The sequence below is a fragment of the Chrysemys picta genome, chromosome 8 (assembly GCF_011386835.1).
Source record: "Chrysemys picta bellii isolate R12L10 chromosome 8, ASM1138683v2, whole genome shotgun sequence".
Taxonomy (NCBI): domain Eukaryota; kingdom Metazoa; phylum Chordata; order Testudines; family Emydidae; genus Chrysemys; species Chrysemys picta.
The window spans coordinates 47,314,161-47,333,873 of NC_088798.1; the positions used below are offsets into that span (position 1 = coordinate 47,314,161).

The 19,713-nt window shown below is 40.3% G+C and overlaps 1 long non-coding RNA gene across 3 annotated transcripts in view; it reads right to left on the reverse strand.

The window, feature by feature from the left end:
• Positions 1-8,212: 8,212 nt before the first annotated feature.
• LOC122172189 (uncharacterized) overlaps positions 8,213-19,713 on the reverse strand; it is a 140,157-nt gene continuing 128,656 nt past the window's right edge. For all 3 annotated transcript variants that reach the window (XR_006172258.2, XR_006172257.2, XR_256775.5), the window contains 3 exons: positions 15,472-15,621; positions 10,270-10,448; positions 8,213-9,261 (listed from right to left, as the gene is read on the reverse strand). This is a non-coding gene — a long non-coding RNA (uncharacterized LOC122172189). The remainder of the gene's footprint in view (positions 9,262-10,269; positions 10,449-15,471; positions 15,622-19,713) is intronic.

A 19,713-nucleotide genomic window follows, 5' to 3' on the forward strand; every position in this document is an offset into this window, starting at 1 on the left:
TGGCCCTCCCCTATTGTGATGGTGCCCAAGAAGGATAAAACCATGAGGTTTTGTGTGGATTACAGAAAGCTAAATGCAATCACACAGCCTGATCCATACCCCATATCCCGCATAGAGGATTTATTGGACCAATTGGGGGTTCAACTTCCATAAGCACTTGAGGATGCTGGCAAATCCCCTTAGATGTTGATGCCTAGGAAATATCTGCTTTCGTAGTGGATTCTGGTCTGTATGAATTCAAGGTTCTACCATTCGGATTAAAAATGAATTGGATTACCATTTGGGTTGCAGACCTTTGCCAGAGCCTGTATAGATGACTTGGCCATTTTCAGCTGCTCCTGGGAAGATCATCTATACCACATGGGAGTAGTGTTACAAATGTTAAGGGAAGCCAACCTAACTGTTATAATCTCCAAGTGCATTTTATGAGCTGCAGAGGTATCATACCTGGGACACAGAGTGGCAAGTGGATTGGTATGCCCTGATCCCCTAAAAGTAGAAACCATAAAAGGCTGGCCTGCCCCTAAAACAAAAGAGCAGATCCAATCCTTTATTGGGCTGGCCAACTATTATCACAAGTTTGTAAAGGGATTTAGCGACATTGTGGCCCCTATAACAGACTTTACCAAAAAGGGGAAATCGGACAAGGTAAAGTGGACCAAGGCTTGTGAAAAAGGCTTCCAAAAAATAAAAGCGACCTTAGCTAAGGAGCCTATATTAGTCATCCCTGATTTCAGGAAAATGTTCTTGCTATGCACAGATGCTTTTAATGTGGGGTTGGGAGCTGTGCTGATGCAGCATGGGGAATGGGGTAAGAGACACCCCATTGCATATCTATGCAAAAAATTGACACTTACTGAACAACACTGTGCTACGATAGAGAAAGAATGCTATTCAATTGTGTGGGCAGTAAAGTAACTCAAACCTTATTTGTATAACAAGAAGTTTACCGTGCTCAGTGATCATGCTCCCTTGGTGTGGTTACACAAAGCAAAAGGAATCAATTCTAGATTACTCCATTGGAGTTTGGCTTTGCAAGAGTTTGATATGGACATAATTCATATACAAGAAAAGAGAATCTTGTGGCTGATGCCCTGTCAAGGTTGGGAGATCCTTAAGGTGTATCCAAGAGCTTTAATTTCTCCCTTGCACACCAGTCTTGTATCAGGGGTGTGACGCATGGCCAGAAAGGGTTAAACATCCTGAAAAATATATGACACATATTCAACCCTTAAAGAGATAACGTTTGTGTTTTTGTGTATTTACATATGTATGGGAAGTAGTCAACAATGTAATCAACAGTCCCTGTCTATGCTGTATTCTGATAACTCAAAGATCAAAAGAACATCCTAGCATTAAATGGAGTGTAAACATGGGATATCTCTGTATTCATCTCTCTTTGAAATGTATAGCAAATTGTTGTGAATGGTGAAGGAACAGGCGATTGTCTTATGTTAATTCATATAGCTAATTACCGGTGATATACTGCCTTATGTTAATCTCTGTGAATAATTAACAACAATGCTTAGGAAATAAGATCCTATTGTTCCCTGAGGGACTTCAACTTGTCAAAGAAGACCTGAAATTATAAAAAAAGATCCTTGGTACCTGTGGTGGGGCGATGACTCTGCAGTGCCTCCTGCTGGTCATCTAGGGAATTAGCTCTTCCAGCACACAGCACCCTCTGCAGGCCAGTGTCTCGCCAGCCGCTAGCCCCCGTGTCCCTCCCAGACCCCGGTGCCCTTCTATATCAGGGTTCTGCCCCCACAGTAACTCACAATCTGGGTCTCCCTGTCCAGGAAATCCCAACCCCCTATCCCCACCTTACCTCAGAGGCTACTGCCAGTCATCATCTAGCCCCCGCTCCCTGGGGCAGACTTCAGTCTATAAACCACTCATCATTGGCAAGGGGGGTTGGACCAGCTGCCTCTGCCTATATCTGAGTTGCCCCTCTGCAGCCCTAGTACCCTTTTGTGGGACCTTAACTAGGCCTGCAGCCTGGGGCTTTGCTAGGCTGGAGCTCCCCAGCTCCCTCTGTCTCTCCCCAGCATGGCTCCACCGTAGGTACCCTCCTCAGCTTCCCAGGCAGCCAGGTCCTTCTCTCTCTGAAGCTAGAGAGTGTGTCTGTGTCAGTCTCTGGTCCTCAGCCCTCTTATAGGGCCAGCTTGTGGTCTGATTGGGATGTGGCCCCACCTGTGGCTGCTTCCCCCAATCAGCCTAGCTTTTCTCCCACTGCAGTCCTCTCCCAGTGACCACCCCGCTACAGGACCTGATCCTTTTTATCTCAGATCTGCTTAAGCTTCATCAAGGGAAGTTTGAGTCTCAAGATGAGATCCCAGTTAAGCTGGTACACCCTGGATATGATATTGGACATTGGACTATAACCTATGAACTAAATTCTAAAAACACTTTGCAACTACAGAGCTCACCATCTCTGCTATGAATCTGAACCTCAAGAATTGAACTCATGTCTGTATGTGTCTTGATCTTTTAACCATACTCTCGCCCTTTTCTTTTTTTAATAAATTTTAGTTTAGTGAATAAGAATTGGCTGTATGCATGTGTTTGGGTAAGATCTGGAATATTCAATAACCTGGGAGGTAATGTGTCCAATCCTTTGGGATTGGTAGAACCTTTTATTTTATATGATGAAATAAGATTTTCAGAAATCTGCATCATATTTGACTTGGGTATCTGGATGGAGGCCTGAGACTGGGTTACTTCAAGGGAACTGTGTTGTTTGGACTGCTGAGTAACCAGTAAGGTATAACAGAAGATGTTTAGTGCTGGCTTGGTAAATCTAAGTATTGAATTATCCACCAGCTTTGGTGTTTGTCTGCTCCATTCTTTGCAGTTCACTCTAACTGGGTAATCTCAGCTGGCCCCCACTGGGACCCTGGTCACAACAGGCCATTGTAAGATATACCTTAATTACTCATCAAATCTAAGATTCTGTAACAGGCCTAATTCTGCAACCTTGGACTTTCCTGGGATTACTTCCTTAAGTAACTATTTATTGCATGTAAGGATTGCTGAAATGGACCCACTGGACACAAAGCAGTGGCTATTGATTCAGTAACTGGAAATGGTCTAAGTAAGGAAAAGGCAATACTACCCAAAATCTGCATCTGCATTTGCAGCTTCTTGAAACCTAACACATAGCAGATTACAAATAACCATAGCAATCAGCTCTGCTTTGCAAGATCCCTATTATGCTGAGCAAAGACAGTCAAAGTGGCAGATAACATCAACTCAGGCATGCATAAAGATTGCAGCTGCATAAAAAGATGATGGCAAATGGAAATGCTGGGCACAAATTCTCATCATGAGGAAAGTTTCAAAGACAATTTATATTTTCCCCATGTGCCTCTGAACACTACTTTCTATTCCCCAACACTATTTAGTTAAAAAACATACTATAGAATAGACTATGTTAACAAGGACATTCAAATAAATGTACTTTGTATTACTAGACTCCCACTGTTGAACCATGTATTCATTCTTTATTAACAACAAATTAAAAAGAGAAATAAACAAAGACAAGTCTAGGTGAGGGTTGTGTGTCCTTGGCACAAGCACATACTGTGGCAGTACCCAATGTGTGGGAGAAGGCACCACATATATAAATCAATTATCCCAGCAGCTCAATTAACTCATTTAACTTTCCTGCAGTCTGAATCCTCATTGTTCTGAAGTGTTCTCAAGTCTCTTGAGGGCAGAGCATAGCAGTGTCCTGAAACTAGATTATAAAGAAATAAACTGGCACTGTGTACCATGCATCTAATAATTGAATAGAGCATCACAGACAAGATAAAAGGAAGAGATCTCATCTGCATAAGAGAAATGTTACCAGTTATAAGAAAAATCAAGATGTTTACTGTGTCAAAAACAATCACCAACATCATGCATCCATGCATTCCATCAGTGGGATTGGTGATTCTGCAGTAGCACTGTGAGTGGTTGCATCCTCATATGACAAATGGGAAAGTAGCTGTATTGCTGCCACGGCTATACTTCAGTTGTTGACTTTTTAAAACAAATATCTGTCCTGGAGTGAAGCATAGACCTTTGACCAGGCACTTAGGTTGACCTCAACCAGTAAGCAAAACAGAGGCACACTACACATGTTCTCTCACTTCCCATTACTTTTCACCAGAGCATCAACATATTCTCTTGTGCATTACTATCATTTTGACGATCTTCCTCATTTTGCTATATACTCCATTCTGTTAATGATCAGGCAAGTAGGAATGGCTTGAGAGGCCAACAGCCCAATGACAGACTATTTATTGCCTTTCTCGCAGTCCCAGTGTGCCACGCTGCCTCAAATCTGTGGGATGTTCAAGATGAAAGGGACCAGGACCAAGGGAGAAGCCAGATTTGTGGTATGATCTCCTTTGAGCCTGGCAAATATCTAAGAATGAATGACTGTTTCCCCACAAAACTTAACTCACACTCCATGCTTGCAGCATTCTCAGAGAAGTGGGGCTGTGATGGTAAAAAGGCAGCATGGTTCCTGGGATGGCCATGCTACCCGAGAAGAGCCAGTCATCACCATGAAGGGAGTTGCACAGTGAGTCTGCAATTTCCTTTTCCCAAGAATACCTGGGAATGAGGATTTGGAGTCTGGGCTCCCTCATTCCTCCAGCAAACTGATCCTTCCTTCAGTGAAAATGTTAAAAAAAAAAAAAGTCCATTAAATTCGTCATGTGGGTTTTCTTAAACCCTCTGTTTTCTGTTGTTTGTATCCCCGCTCTTCTTCCTCAAGTATCTCTTCTCCCACAAATAGATATCACACAAATGAGGAGATAATTTAATCCAGAAGAGCCACAGTAAGGAGAATGGAAGAAGACATTTAGCAGTGAGGAAAAAAAAGATACAGAAATCTCCAGGAGGTCTTGCTTAATCTATGCCTTACTCCTTGCTTGTTCATCTCTTGTAATGATGAAAGGACTACTTACATCATTTTATGGAAATAAAAATTTGATCTGTGCAGAAATAGTAAAGCTGAAGTCATGGAGCCAAGTTCTCTACTGGTGCAGATTGGTGCAGCTTCATTGAAGACAATGGAGCTGAGTCAATTTTTCAATGGCAAAGAATTTGTCCCTAAAAAGATAGAAAATGTTAGGATTTGATAAATAGACTGAATGTACCATTTTACCATTCAAATAACTGTTTCAGAGATTGAATAGAGTCAGACTTATTTTCCCAGAATTCCATGATAAGATGATTGAGACTTAGACAATGATACAGAGACATTTTCACTTACAGACATTGTCTGGTTCTCCTTTTTAGTTGCGATCATCTTTGAAGAGTTATGCTTTGCATTTCGATTCATTGCATGCATACTGCATTTTGGGGTTTCTGAGAAAATGTTAGTCTCCACTACACGGTAAGAAGAGTATTCTCAATCAAATAATTACAAATTCCTTAAATTGTTTGATTTCAAACAATTATCTGTGTTGGTTTATTGTCTACATTGATTTTTTTTATGAAGGAGGAGATGGAATATAATTATTTTCCTTACTTTTGGAAGTGCTCTTTCTCTTTCTATTAGTCATATAAAAAGGTAAATATTTTTGTGATGTTGCACTCAAGCATATTTCCATAAAATATTATAATGAGTGTGACTATAATGTAACTTGAATATGCTTTATGCAAAAGGTGTCTTGTAAGGTATCATTACAAAGGTTATAGCCTACTGAATATATTCCTCCTATTTATATGCATGTATCATTCTTGTATCTGAAGCTAGAAATAGAAGGTATAACTCTGAGATCCTATTGCAATTATGCAAAGCGTGGCCCATTAATGGTGATTTAGAATATTGATGCCTTCCATTGACTAGCACAATTGGTTGTAGATGGTTTATTTACCTGCAAGCCTTCCTGTGGACGTGTGGGCCAGCCCATTGGTAACGAAGAATGAGGTCTTACAGTGATTTTGGAATCTATCTTAAATCTGCTACTTTTCCATTTAGAAGGAGGGGTGGGGATCCAGAGAGACAAAAAATTCCCGCCTTGTGCCAAAGCTATAAAAAGGGTGGAACAGGACAAAGGGGGTTGCCAGTCATGAGAAAACCCCTAGTTACCACCTGAGCTGGAACTAACAAGGACTGTAACAGCGGAAAGAATTGGGCCCAGACTAGGAAGGAGTCTAGTCTGGGAAATAAGCTTATTGGAACATCTCTGAGGGTGAGATATTATCTGTAATCAGTTTCTTAATGTATTAGGCTTAGACTTGCATATTTATGCTTTATTTTACATGGTAACTTATTTAATTCTGTCTGTTATTACTTGAAACCACTTAAATCCTACTTTTTATACTTAATAAAATCACTTTTGTTTATTAATTAACCCAGAATAAGTGATTAATACCTGGGGGAGTGAACAGCTTTGCATCTCTCTCTATCAGTGTTATAGAGGGGGACAATTATGAGTTTACCATGTACCGCTTTATACAGAGTAAAACGGATTTTTTGGGAGGGTGGATCCCATTGGTAACTGGGTGTCTGGGTGCTGAGCAGGTTTTGGTTAAAGATTGCAGCTTTGGGGGTGTGGACCACCCCTGGGTCTGTGTTGCTAGCATGTCTGGCTCAACAAGGCAGGGTTCTGGAATCCCAAGCTGGCAGGGAAAACGGGCTCAGAGGTAACTTCAGTCCCAATGGGGTCTCTGTAACCGAACCAGTCACAATTTTAATATGCATAATGGTGCTGTATGCATAGCATGGAAAAAGTTATTTTAAATGATTTCTGAATAAATAAATAATGAAACTGTTGCGGATATCATCAGAGCTCTTATTTCACCGATAAGAGCCGTCTTTACGAGATCATCTTTACATTTCCTACATTTTACATAAATGTTATTATTTCATAACAAAGGTAAAGGACCTGGCTAGTGTTGCCTTGAATAAAGAAAAGTGCTTTATATCTATTCTGAGCTGCTGGATAAAGCTATATTTTTCTGCAGTTCATTCTGTCTCTCTTTTCTTCTTCAGTGGAGCTGAAATTCTGAACTCAAAGCATGAGAAAAGTGTGTCACTTCAACTTAAACAATTAGTTATTTAATATCCAATTACACTGGTTTGTTACTCAAATTCTGATGCTGAAACCCAAATCAGTTCTGTTGTTAATCCAGGGCTAGATTGTGGCCCATCCTGGATGTGTATCCAGTGCAACAAGGTAAGGAAGACATCTCTTTTCTCCCCTAAACCAGATACCCATACCATATAGCAGCATGGAGTGGAGAACAGCCTCCATGGGGTGGCTATGTTCTTTCCTTATACAGTTAAACCTCAGAGTTACAAACTCCAGCGTTACGAAGTGACCAATCAACTGCACACCTCATTTGGAACTGGAAGTACATAATCAAGTAGCAGCAGAGGGGGGGGAAAAGGCAAATACAGTACAGCACTGTGTTAAATGTACACTACTAAAAAAATAAAGGGAAAGTTTAAAAAAGATTTGACAAGGTAAGGAAACTGTTTATACTTATATTTAAATTAAGATGGTTAAAAGCATCATTTTTCTTACTTCTGCATAGTAAAGTTTCAAAGCTGTATTAAGTCAATGTTCAATTGTAAACTTTTGAAAAAACAAAACAACCATAACGTTTTGTTCAGGAGTTACAAACATTTCAGAGTTACAAACAACCTCCATTCCATAGGCGTTCATAACTCTGAGGTTCTACTGTATTGGGGGATACGGTGGGGTGAAATGAATAAGCTCTGGCTCCACCTCCCAATGTGCTGACCAGGGCAGCTGCCCCAGGTAAGGGCTGGCCCAGGTTACTCCTCCCACAGAGAAATAGGAAACTTCCAGTCTGCTCCTCAGGCAGCACAATTATGTGGTGACCTATACATGGAGCATAGTCACATAATACATACCAGAATAACTACTTTTAAGAAAAAAGAAGAACAGAAAATATATTAAAAGAAAAGCCTTGAGCTAAGACTACAGATTCACCCCTTAACTTTTGGGCCAAATTCCATCCTGGCTGAAGTAAGTACATCTCCTTTAATTTGAGCAAGAGCAATAGTGTCTTATGCCATAGCTGAATTTGAACCCCTAGCTCCAGAGTGGGTTCAACTAAATCCTTGGATTTGGAAATCCACAGATCGAGACTTCAAAACCCAAATCTGAACTTTCACAAAGTTTGGGGTGTTTTGGACTTGGGCCATTATAGACAGAGAGATTATAGCTACAAACACTGATTTGAACCTTGATCTATCATTTTTATTTCAAAGGATTTATAACATTATTTCTTGATTCATGATCTTCACTGAACTTCACAAAAGCCCCCAGATTACTGGTGTACAGACTGAGAAACAAACACCAGACTTCAAAGCTACTTCCTATGGACCTCCTGCTGCAAATAATTACACATCTGAGCAGTCACATTGAAATCAACAGGGCTGTTCTCAAATGTTCCCCTAAAACTGAATGTTTGTAAGGCTGCAAACCCAGTCACCACAAGCAAGTAGTTTCCTCCATTGGCCTCCAGGGTTTTCCTTTCCTCAGGTGGGTGTGATGGGGATCACTCACCACAGGCATCATTTAGTGCTTAGGCAAGGGCATATTCTTTCCTGGCACCCCCTAGTGACAACAGCTCCAGCGCTACAATGATCTGCTTTTCCATGACTCAGTCCGCCAGCCAGGCTGTGAGTTTTGTCCATGTCTTTCAGGATATACTATGAGCCTAACAAAGGATAATCTTGCTGTCAGTCAAGGGGTTCCAGGCTTCACAAAGTCATGATCCTCCAGGTTATAATCCTTGTAGTCCAGATTGCCCTGGATCTGGGGTAGGCTTTTTGCCTTCAGCCCCATCCAGGAGTTTTTAAGGGAAGCCAGGCCCATTCTCTCCATCAGGTTCCAATCGAAGGCCCTGTGGTGGGCAGCACATTTTTGCACCTCCAAAATGTGCTGTACCGCTGCTCCTCTGGATTGCTTGCTATCAGTCTCCTCCCACAAAAGGACAAAGAAAAGATATATGAACAGAATAAATCAAAGGATAAATCCCAGGACTTTCAAGTGGTCACAGTCCCTTTTTCCCTCAGCAGGTCAGGTAGGTTCTCAATAGTCCAGGACACCAGACAAATGGACCTCCCATAGCACTTCATCTCAGGAGTTAAGAGTTCACCTCCACTGGCTGCTCAGAACTAACCTGCTCCATTCTCCTTTTAAGCTCCAGTCCATGCATACTTCGTGTGTGCGCAGGGTAGAGCTACCTGGATCCAAAGTATCTCTTTAACCCCTTTGTAGCCTATAGGAATAAATATTTGATGAGTAAGCATTAGGTATAAGTTAAGGCAGTAACGAAATGAGCGTACAAGCTTCAAGGCCTATATGACAACAGCTTAGCTAAATGAATAAAGGGAGGGGGGGAAGGGATAGCTCAGTGGTTTGAGCATTGGCCTGCTAAACCCAGGGTTGTAAGTTCAATCCTTGAGGGGGCCATTTAGGGATCTGGGGCAAAAATCTGTCTGGGGATTGGTCCTGCTTTGAGCAGGGGATTGGACTAGATGACCTCTTGAGGTCCCTTCCAACTCTGATATTCTATGATAATGCCCCAAAAGTCTTAGCATGAACACTTACCCAGGATAACCCTAGATCATAAGATATCACAAGACAGACTTCTGTAATAAACAAGTATGACTAAATTGCTGACAAGATGACAGTTTGTACCAGCTTGAGGTATTTTAAGTTAGGAATATCAGCACATGTTCAACCACAAGAATGCCATGGTAACTAATTGATGTATATGCTAATGAACTTGAGGTAAAAGGCCTAGTAACCTATGGGAGAAAGGTATGGAGGTTCAAATAAGGTAAAGGAGCTGAAATCCTTACTGAATATGCATTAGGCATATCAGGTGGGTATCAGCATAACACTATAAAAGTTGTATCCCAGCTTGCATGCCTTGAGACACACCGGCATGATACATGATGGTGATGACGATGAAGAAGATAGTGACTAACACTTCTCCACAAGAGATGGTAAGAGATTATGGATGCTCATTGTATATCACCTCTAGGTTCTTTGCTGGGTTGTAGTGTTTGCAATTTTGCTAACTATGTTAATAAAACTAATGCAAATGCAAAAGGCTTTTCCTAAGTGTGGGTATTGCTCCTGTGCACATCAGATTTCTCAAGATAAGTAATTCTAATAACTCTGGGCCCGATCTTGGGACGAGACCCTGCCAAACTACACAGTGTTATTTGGGAATTCTTAATTATTATAATTAATATATAACCAGCAGACCAGACAATACCTTCCTTTCCAAGGGAGGGTTTGTATGCCCAGTCACAATGCTACACACTTGGCAAAGAAAAAGGGCTCTGGTGCTCTTTCCTCCCAGTCATTTTTGGTGCAGCTGGCTCAGGGTGGTGCAGAGGTGTCTTAGTTCTGGAGAAGAAGGGATTTCAGGACACTCTTTTGCTGTTGCCAGCTCTGCAAGAAATTTTGAGCAGGAAAGACCCATAAACCTTAGTGAAGGGATGAGAAGATCTCTGGCTTTTCCCTAGAAACCACACACTGGAAATTATGGAGAGTCTCTCATCACACACAGAATAGAGCTGGTTGAGATTTTTAAGGAGATATGTATTGATTAAACAATTAATAATATCTTAGGTGCCCACCATGGGGACTGAGATAGCTCCTAAGTCTCTACTGTGCTCATTTAAAACTCAGTTTTAAAATGTGGAGCTATAGCATTAATTGCAGTGTTAAAAAGTTGTTTTTAAAGAAGTTCCTTTCACCTTGTAATATTTAGGAAGACAACACAATCCCCTATCTGACAACACCATTTGTGAACTATAGAATACACAACTCAATTTTAAAAAAAAAACAGATAATTCCCCGTTCTTTTATACATGCAACAATTAAAATGGCAACTCAGATATTCAAACTGTGCTTCAATTGAGGCATGTTATGCTGATTATAAACAGTGTATTTTTTTTTTTTTTGGAATTCTAATTAGCATTGGTTTTCTGTCAAGTGCAGTAATTAGGGAAGTTGTCAATGTCAATCCTATTATTCTTCTTGATAATGAAATTATTTAAACATCAACCAAACATGAATGTTCTATTTTTACTTGGAGTATGGTACATTAGCATGGAGAGTGTAATTATTGCTAACATCCTCATAGTACTTAATAAATGTAGCTCATCAACCAACATTATCTACCTAAATACCTGAACACAGATGTTCGTGATTAAGAATTTAAAGAAATATGTATGGCCTACTCAGGAACTGAGCTAACCTGCAGGTATGTGATTAGCTCTCCACGAACAGAAGTGATAGAAGATATAGTGAGAAGTCTTCAGAAAAAATACTACTAAAAAATCCTTAACAAAAAAACAGCCGGATTCAAAGAGGAATACTGGTTTTGGATTAAGCCAAATAAACCATTGAAATATACAGTAAAGGACTATAACTCCATGGTATGATCCTTTCGAGAGCATGCTGCAAGTCTCAGTATTTTCTAAAGGTCTTACCATAAAAACTGAAGGCAGAAAAAAAAAATCGCCCCCTTTCATCAACATTTCCCCCCATGTTTGAATACCTGAACAGAGAAGTATCAGAGAGATAGCGTGTTAGTCCGGATTGTAAAAAGCAACAAAGAGTCCTGTGGCACCTTAAAGACTAACAGATCATTGCAGCATAAGCTTTTGTGGGTGAATGCCCACTTCATCAGACGCATGTCATGAACAGAGAAGATGGTTCTTTGAGATGAACTCATTCTCTTTTGGATGTTTCCCTCAGTGTGGAATTTAAGCCCATTCAATATTTCAGAAGAAGCTGGGGGTTTGCCAGGGAAACTGTAATAAACAAAGGCATATGTACACATGCTCGCTTGCTTTTTTGATTTGGCTACCAACTGCTGATAGGCCTTCGACTGCCTCTGCCATGACTGTTACTTGTATACCCTATATAGTGTACAGGGGACATTTAGTTTGTTGTAGATCATATCTGTATATAAATGTGAGTCTGTGAGTGCACATAAGTGTAAAAGACAGATACAAAAAGAGACAATAACAGGTCCATGAGAATTCTGGATTTTCCCCCTTCAAAGTTTCAGCAATACCCTGAAGAGGTCTGTTATGGTGGCACAGCTTGGGATTAAAGCATGAACAAATCATCTCATACAGATCTGGGGTCTGGTGCTTGGATAATAAAGTTTTCACGTGTATTTGTCTCTGGTTGACTGCTATGCATGGAGCCTCAGTCTTCTCTCTGTGCACTGAAGATACTACCAGCATTATTTTCAGCTAACTCAATACTCAGAAGATTCCCCCCTTTTAAATATATATATTCAAGTACATTTAAAGATCTTAAAATACAAATCAAAATCACTCTAGAGTGCAATCAAAAGAAAAGTGCCATAAAATAGCCCTAAAACATAATCAGAAATATTAACCACATATTTAAAAGTGGAAAAATGAACTCCCGTACCATTTATGAAGATCAGCCTTTCAAAGACCCCAACTGAGTCCAGAGTTTCAGAGCAGAAACATCTACAATCTGAATTAATTCAGCTCATATATGCTAGAGCCATAGCTGCCCCACTCCTCATTACTGAGTGTAAAAAAAGGAACTGATAAAAAAACTTTAAAAAAGAGAAAATGACCTTTTCGTGTTCTTTTGAGCCTTTTACTGTAACCGTGTATATTCATGAATTATTCATCATCATTTAGAAATATGTTTGGCTGTTCAGCTTGCAAGCAGTACTTGTCTAAAATATCTCACTCTTAATATAGATAAAACGACTCCTGCAGAACAGGATTGTAAAGAGCTATCTCCAAAATCTACTGAACATAGATTTAGTTTAGCTTTTTACAGTTCCTGTCTCATACTAAAGGATTGAAACAAAGCACAAAAATAATCAAACATTTTGTCAAGAAAAACACTTCCAAGATTTATGCCCACTTGGTTCAGTGGAAAAAGTTTTATTGTACCTGTAAAACTCTGCATTTTAAATATATAAATTAATTACATTGTGAGTGTAATGACTAATTTTATTAGGATCGTATGTTCTAAAGACATACATAGAAAAGGGCCAAATTCTGGCAGTTTATAACTTCCACATGCTTTTTCACATTTCTCCGGTGGTCCTTCTTCATAGCATTATAAAAGTGTATTGTGCATTGCATTCTGTCTTATGACTTTTATAAATAGTCTGGTGTAGAGGTGGAACTGGGCATAAAAAACATGGCTTTTAAAATATGATAGAATGATTATATAGCTAAAACACAAAGTATTGAAAAATGTAGAGTTTTATTGCTATGGAGTCATTTTTGCTTCACTTAATATTGGAGAAAGAATATTTGGAGTGATGTTATATTTTCTCCCTCAAGCAACTTTTCTGCTCTGGAATTTTTAGAGAGCTTGAATGATTATTTTAATTGTCAATATTCTGAAGCTGCTAGATAGTAGCTACACAGTATCCAGATGCCCTGTTCATTATCCAGTTTGGGGCAGGGATGGGTCTCCACAGCTATCCATCAGTCTGCTGCACAGAACCTTAGAGAAGCTTCTTGGGACCAAATAGCAGGTCAGGCTTACAGTTCCCAAACAGAGCTGGAAGATAAAGAGTTCCCTCACACATGCCTGGGCAATTCAGAGTGGGAAGATGGCATAGCCTTTCCACACTCAATCCTCCCCTCACCCCAAGAGGGAATCTCCCCTCTCCACTGCAGTGGTTACTGCAGTCCCAGGGCATTTCTAGGTTTTACAGGGAGACAAGAATATCATGCAAAGAGGCCCAAGAACCATGCTCACATGATAAGAAGGATGGTTCAGTGGTTAGAGTGCTGCTCTGCAACTCTGGAGACCTGGGCTCAATTCTCTGCTCTTCCAGAGACCTTCTATGTGACTGTAGGTGTTAGGTGCCTCCATACCTTTACAAATCTGGCCCTTAGACTCTCTGGGCATCAATTTCCCATCTGTCATCTGGGGATAATAGCATTTCCCTACCTCAATGGGATGTTATGATGTTCAGTAAATTCATTAAAGAAGCTGAGATGCTCAGATACTTGGATAATGCAGATGCTATAAATACCTAAGTGTATTGGGATAGAAAGGCAAGCCCCATTTGGCAATGGTGGGGTTAAAGAGACTGACAGGGAATGAGAGGGATAAGGACATTCTATGCATGCAATTAATGCTGCTGTGCTACACCTGCAGCCAATGATAGCAGAGCTAGGGGCTGACAAGGAAGGAGGGCAGAGTTCTGCTTCTCTTGATGGAAGAGAAACCTGGTTGCAGCCCTGAATCAGAGCTTTATAGCTAGCTGGATCAGCCATGGTGGAAGTGACAGCTGGGATGGGGGATCAATAGAAGCAGAGATTGCTTATGAGAGAAGCTCTGAACAGACGGATGAGGGCCCACCAAAATTTTGTGGGTTGACCCTGTGTTTGAGTTGTTTGTTCCTGCTTACCTTTGAAACTTAATACCCTGGAAGGGATAATAATGAAGTGTACATGAGTAATGTACCTGAATGCAATTTCTAATCCTTAATGGATATAACAACCTGCAGGAAAAAAAAAGTGTAAGATGCAGAATTGGTGTTGAATGTGTGACTTAATTCTCACTTAGGAATCCATTTATTCAATTGACTACATATTTCACATACAAAATATATGGGAGGGGACAACTTATGCATTCAAATTGTCACAGATTGGGGCGGTGCCCATGTGAATTTGTTGGGAAATATGTGCCAGACCTCAGTGACCTACCGTCAATCTGCCTTCCATCCTCTGTCCCCATTGGCAGCATAACTGTTGGGCTTGCCCAGCCACTGCTGCTTCTGAAACCTCCGCTTCCCCCATGTGTTCTGTCCACATGTTTTAGGAAGCCATGTCAAGAGAATTAGTACATAAACTGCATTATGAAGCTGTGCTCTGAGGAGAGAAGCTCCTAACAGAAGTATTTCAAAAGGGACAAACGCTGTATGTGGTGCTCTGCAGTATTAATTCTTCTTTAAGGCTCTGATTCAGCAAAACAATTAAGCACACACTCAATTTCAGCCACATGCTTAAATGTTCTGCTGAATAGGGCCTATAAATATGTTATATCTAGCTGGTGTTGCCAATCTTAGTGGTATAGTTAGATGATGCCATTTTATTAACATTAGAGTCTTTAACATTAAGTGTCATTGGCATTTTAAGAAGTAATTAATTGGACAAACTAATTCAGGCTACTTACTTAAGACAAAGGAAAAATACAGAGAAAATATATTTTTCTTTTGCTGATCTTGTGTTTCTTTTTTCAATCTTTATACTTTGTTTTTGACTTAAAATGATGTTCAGCTTTCCATGAAATGGGTTACTGACTCTCACTCCATCTAAAAGAATTATGCAGGATTTTTTCTCTCTTATATCTTTTATAGCAAACATATATTGGAGAATGGGTACTCATTTTTTTCAAGAGCTATGGAAATATTACATTCATAGAGAAACTGCACTTAATTTACCTTGTGCAACATTGTATCAGCATCACATCAGATCACCTTTACCATTTTTCCATCTAGATGTAGCCTCAGGACCTACTGGTTGCTGGAGTGTGAGAACCATTGGAAACTCATAAGTCACATAACAGCTGTTAGAAGGCATCACAGGAAACCCTGAAAGGAATAATCAAAGTGATAGATAACCCTCTACGTTTTTGTTTTTTGTTGGTTTGTTTTTGGTGGAGGGAGGGAGCTAGGGGTGAAAGGGACAGATACTTAACTACTTTGCACATCATTTCTTCCCGTATTTCATGTATAAATCCTCTAAATATTGATATTCATTTGCATTCCTATGACAAGAGACATTTTCACTCTCAACTGGAATAGCCATGCCTACAAATCAAGAGGAAACAACATTCTCCCTCCAGCTGACCATAAATTATTATTTATGAATCATGTTTATTTTGGCAGTGCCTAAGGGCCAACCAAGAATGGAGCCCCACTGTGCTAGCCACTGTACAAACACAGAGCATACAGTCTCTGCCTACCAGAGCTTCTAGACAAAGGCAGGGTGGGAGAACACCAGCAGAGTGAAAAATACAATGGTGGCAAACATTATGTTAGCCCCCCTTTGTTTTTGAGCTTGCTTGAGGGTGAGTTGCTTAGGAGGGGAATAACTAAATGGAAAGAAAAGGGAAGGGGAGAAGGGGGTAAAAAGGGACAGGTGTGGAGTGGTGCTGAAGTGATGAGATGGTGAGGGAGAGGGCTGGAGCAAAAAAAAGCCAATCAGCGCAGTGCAGAGAAAGATAGAGAACATGCTACAGTCTGGACTGGAATGTCCAGAGGGAAAAAGGTCCATGCTTGGATGATTCTGCTGGCTCCTCTCTGAGGTTTCCCCCCACCAAGGACACATGGCAAGGAGGAGTGGATCTTTGTATTCATGGGGGCGGGCAGAGGGGGTCTTCCCTGCACAGTTCTGGGCCCATGGCATCTGGGGACAGGAGTGGACCTTGCTAGGCTCCGTTTCACCCCTTTCCCCCTAGTTCAACAGTCCCCAATTTGGCTGCTTCTCTTCCTGCCAGCTGAAGTAAGTCACTCACCCTGTAGGCAATTTTTAATTCAATATGAAAATGGTCTTTTAGCCTGCGCTGCTCACTGCACTTCATCACCACCACCCCCTTTCACCGGAAGCCAAATGTTCACTAAAAGAGGATTTTTTTTTTATAATGTTGGTAACAAAGCTATGCAAAGCAGGTGGCTTGGGTTGATACGAAACTACAATAGGATGTGGAAATTAAGACAACTTTAAAAACTAGCACAGTTGGCAGAGTAGCTGAATGCCTTGGAACATCTTCATTTGCAACTAATTATTATTGCAGCCATCCCCCCTTCTTCCCACATCAGAAAGTTTCACAGCCTTAAACATTTCAGTTCATTGAGGAGATGTTTTCTCTTCACTATAAAAGTCAAAGGTTTAGATGTTGTTTTCAAGACAGCACTCATGAACTAACATAGAAGGTCCCACAATATCCTGGCTGTAGTCTGTTTAGGGCTTGATCCAAAGCTCATTGATGCCAATGGGACTCTTTCCAGTAACTTCAATGGGCTTTGGATCAGGCCCGTAGTTCAGAAATACTGGTTAGCAATGACTGTCTTTAACATTTTTAGCTTTTTCTGTGTCCTAAGATTGAAAAAATATTGAGGCAAATGCAACTGTGATTGGATAGATTTCGGGATGGGTATATATTCCCAGTGATGGTAGTTCAGTCTTTGGAAAGATCTTTTCAGTGTTGTTGGATGCTCATACTGTTGATGCTCAGATATTGAAGACCTGAGTAATTATGGATACAACTGTGGTCTGTCTTGCATGCCCCGACAGAGGAGTAAAGAGGTGGTAAAGCCTCCCCTTTATGCCCCAATCCCAGCTACCCTTGCTTTGGGTAGCAGCATAGCAGCGACAGCAGCCTCTGCAGAGCCACTGCATTGTCCGTCACCCCCATAAATGTGAGAGTGTGGAGCAGGCAGTAGACCTGGTCAGAACATTTCCACTTAAATGAATTGTCACCAATATATGCAGTTTTAAAACCAAATCGTTTCTCACAGACAGGTCAGTTTCAACAAAGTTTTCACTGGAGAGATTTCTTACTTATGACCAGAGAGCATCAAAACAAAGTTAAAATCTTGAAACCCTCATGAAATAAAATTACCATTCTTCACCTCTTCTAATAGAGGTATTTTGTTGCATGAAACACTCAAAATCTATTCCAGTGCAAAAATGCTATTACCTTCCTGTGTTTGGAATTAACATCAGAAATGCTTCCTTTCAAAGTCTTATTGTAGTATTAGTTTTTCATACTATATTTATGAGTTTTCATTGCTACAATGATAATGTCCTTTAATCATATAGGACATTTATATTGTTTAAGGGAAATTAACTTAGATATTGCAATACCAACAAACTACCAAGGAAATGTATTCCCATAGTTGAATCTCCCTACATTCAAAGCCACTGTCAGCCTTTCATCTGGGTAAAAGTCATAATGATGCTGAGAATAAAACCTACCTGATATCACTATTACAAAAATTCATTGTTTGAATTACCTTATCACATCTGAGATTTTAATATCTTAATAAAACAGATTATCCCACATTATCTCAAGACTGTCGGGAAATTGTGTTTCATTACAAAGGCTTGGTAATATTACTGCATTTAGAGATGTATAGAGAATTGATTTAAAGTTGTTTGTTGTTGTGTGGCTTGTTAATAATTTAAATATCTCTGCACTGAAAACACAGAAACCAATTTGTGTTCAAACTCGTTCCTAATTTTGCAGTTTGCAATTCAGCAGTAGTCATACCAATGCTGTCATAAAGGCTCACCAACAAGGAGTCTAACACACAGGTACATCTTACATTTAAAGGTTGTGGCCTTGCCATATTGCTATTAAAATATGTTAATATTTCAACTGACTGAATATAAGATTTCACAGTGCCACTTCTTTGGATTTCTCCAGTTAGGTATATTGTCCTACAATTTTGCAGATACAAATAGGAATAGCTTTCCAGAAAGGATTTATCTTAATATATAAAGAGCAGGAATCCCACACTAGTCCCTGTGAAAGACTAGAAGGCGTGTGGGAAAAAATGCAGAAGAGAAATATAACCTCAAATCAACATGCATCATATGATAGCTCATTTTGACTACTTTGGGCCATGTCCGCCTAGGTGCTGGAACTAGGGGTGCTGCCACACCCCCGGGCTTGAAGTGGTTTCCATCATATACAGGATTTACAGTTTGGTTCAATGGCTTTCAGCACCCCCATTATACAAATTGTTGCAGCATTCCTGCATGTCCTTAGTTGTATGTGCACAATTCCCATTAATCCATGATCTATCCCAAGAGGTTACATAAAGAGAACACTAATACTGGTAGCAAGCACTTCAATACCTGTAACAGAAAGGATCTACTAAAATATTAGCTAGGAGGCATTAAATAAGAGTAATACAATAGAAAAAAAAGACATCAATAAAGGTGGATTTTTAAAAGAAAGTAAAATAAATCTGAACACTGCATGACTAGCCACATAAGAAATACAGTCATCCCCTAGATTGTGTATTACCTGGATTGCCTTACTGCTAACATGAAATTAAATGTATAAATAAAAATAAGGACAGTCAGACTTATGCATATATTGTGCATTAACTTTAATATGATACTACTGTACATCAAAAAAGCTCTATTTTGTTTTAATTTTAAAGATCAAGAGGAAGACTCGACTCTTCATGCTGAGTGCCTGTAAGATCTATGGTTAACTTCCAAACCATATTAAATACCATCTCTGGATCTCTGATGGAATGAGAAAGTAAGGAAAATAAACATTGATTAGGAAAGCGGTGGCAGTAATAGAGTCTGAACAAACATCGAAAAGGCTACACTATTTATAAAATTGTAGATCATTTTCTCTATTGTGGGGTTCCTTATGTGATAACTGGATCCATGAGTTTATAACTTTCTTCCACAGGTTGGCATATGCCCAGTTACAGTGCACAGCTCCAAACTGTTTTATTTGTGAGCAGGGGCGGCTCTATGTATTTTGCCGCCCTGAGCACGGCACTCAGGCGGCTTTCTGCGGCGGGCCTACAGGAGGTCCAGCCGGTAACGCGGATTCGGCGGCATGCCTGCGAGAGGTCCGACGGTCCCACGGCTTCGGTGTACCCGCTGCTGAAGTGCCGCCGAAGCCGCGGGACTGGCGGACCTCCCGCAGG